At 38.4% G+C, this 2,167-nt stretch overlaps 1 protein-coding gene across 13 annotated transcripts in view; it reads left to right on the forward strand.

Annotated features, from left to right (window-relative positions):
* Nucleotides 1-2,167, forward strand: part of cacna1g (calcium channel, voltage-dependent, T type, alpha 1G subunit) — a 207,837-nt gene that overhangs the window by 181,452 nt on the left and 24,218 nt on the right. The gene's annotated exons all lie outside the window — the stretch shown is intronic.

The raw sequence follows: 2,167 nt of genomic DNA on the forward strand, positions 1-2,167 counted from the left end.
CCCGACCCTTACACAGTGTGAGACACCAACGCACAGCAAACTCTTTCAAGGTGCTGTACTTTGAAGATGATGTAAAACACACATCCCCGGGACTCCCCTTTTTGTCATTTTTTGCATGGCAGATCTCAGCATGGTTCGGGCAGGCTGTGAGCCGACCAGATGGCACAGAGACACACAGTCAGCTGACAAACTGAGAAGAAGCGAAGGGAGAGAAAAACACAGGGTGAGGAAAGTGAGCTTAGGGTGTGAGAGAGCCAAAACACACTGTGACAGTAAGTGAACTAAGCTGCAAGAAGCTAAGGAGAGGATGGGGTACAGTAAAGAAGGATGAAAGAGATGTAAGAATAAAAGAGAAATAAACAAAAGAGATGGGATTGATGAATGACTTCTGACCTTAAAATAGACTACCAGAAGGTGAGATGAAGTCAGGAGTGAAATAAGTGTGCAGAGTAAAAGTGGTTCAGGCTGATTATTGGAAGATAGGAGAGATAAGAGGCTTTACCTGAAGGCTTGAGGAGAGGAAACAAAAGGAAGGAAGATGAGAGAAAGAGGAGCTAAGACATGCAGAACGGGAGCCTGTCTGTTTGGTCCAAACACTGAATGTGCAGCGATGAGGTAGCATGGAAGTCGTGATTAATTGTTGTCGCTCAGCCGACCCAAACACATTTTTTGCTTTGTTTGTCTGTGTGTATTTGATGGGTCCAGTCTTTCTGTCTGGCATCAGCATGCCTCTCATAATCAGACTGAGCAGGAATCTGAGTTAGCCAGATTAAATTCACATGTTGTCAGCAGTGGAATCAAAAGGCGGTGGGTTTTCTGTCCAACGCTGTCAGTGAGATGCATCACATGTGTGTCCTTTGTGCACAGAAAAGCTGGCAGAAATTCCAGCTGTGTAAGTTAACAGACTAATCAATATCACAACTCAGACACAGGAGAATCTGATGGATTAAAACTAAGTGTTGTTTTACATTTAATGATTAAAACAGAATGTAGGCTTCGACCATGTGCGAATTTGATGTAGTCCACAAGTACAAATAGGTGTCCTGGTTTAGGATAATAATGCTCATAGAACAATAAAAATGTTATAAAAGTGCTTACAGCTAACAAAGAAAATTCGGGGAAGAAATGTCTTAGAAATTATATTTATTACTGATGCTCTAAAACTTCAGAAACTGTTGAAAAAACTTTTCCTTCCTACTATCCAAGCAGAGGTTTGATGCATCTTCCAGGAATGGTGAAGCTATTTTCCAGAGAACTGTTTGGTCAATTGGATTTTTTCAGCAGCTGAAGACTTGCTTTCATTTCATTTTTGCGTCTGCATTTCAGCCGAACTTCAGCCTGAACGATGAGATTTTTACTACAATACCTTTTGATTAGATTAAAGTGCAGATTAAATCAGCTCAAGTATTTTCAGTTTTTATAAAATGAACTATTAAACTCACTTCAAATTGGATTAAATTACCATAATGAAAAAATAAGCACCCTAACACACTCTTGTGTTTTAACAAAATTCAATATTGATTCATTTCACAAAAACTGTAATTACACTGCTTTAGGCACCAATAAGTGATGTGTTTAATAACTATCTCAAATAAATAACAAAAGCAATTCCTCATACTTTTATTGCTTATTATTTTACTATATGGCAAAAAGTAACAACTCACTCACCATAAGCAGTGAGACAACAGCTTGAGAATCATCAGCCCACCAACCCCTTGCACTCATGGTGTCACAGCTTAGCAATCCTAACATGAAGGCAAATAAAACATTACCACAGTGAGTGGCATTTTACATGACCTTATGTGCATACGCTTTGCTCTTTCAAACCTTGAACTTGCACAACACACCCACACAAAATGCTATTAATAGACATTGACATAAGGTTAGTTGTCGGCTTTTATCCCTCTTAGCAATTTCATGGTCAAATCCATGATTCAAAACACACGCCTACTTCATTTGTAAAGTAGTTGAAGTTGACAGTACTCAATCCTTTTAAAAATTGCTTTTGACATTTATATTGAAAGTATGTGTTAAAGTGCAAAATAACAAGGGAATATCTGTTATCTCGTGTCTTGCTAGTTTACACTGTGGAGTTATTAGTTACTGTAGCTCGAGTGATTACACCAGGAAATTATAAAGTTAGATTGTTTTGGAAAAATCACCTTGA

Source organism: Haplochromis burtoni, unplaced genomic scaffold (assembly GCF_018398535.1).
Source record: "Haplochromis burtoni strain Fernald_Lab_line unplaced genomic scaffold, NCSU_Asbu1 Contig_180, whole genome shotgun sequence".
Lineage (NCBI taxonomy): Eukaryota > Metazoa > Chordata > Actinopteri > Cichliformes > Cichlidae > Haplochromis > Haplochromis burtoni.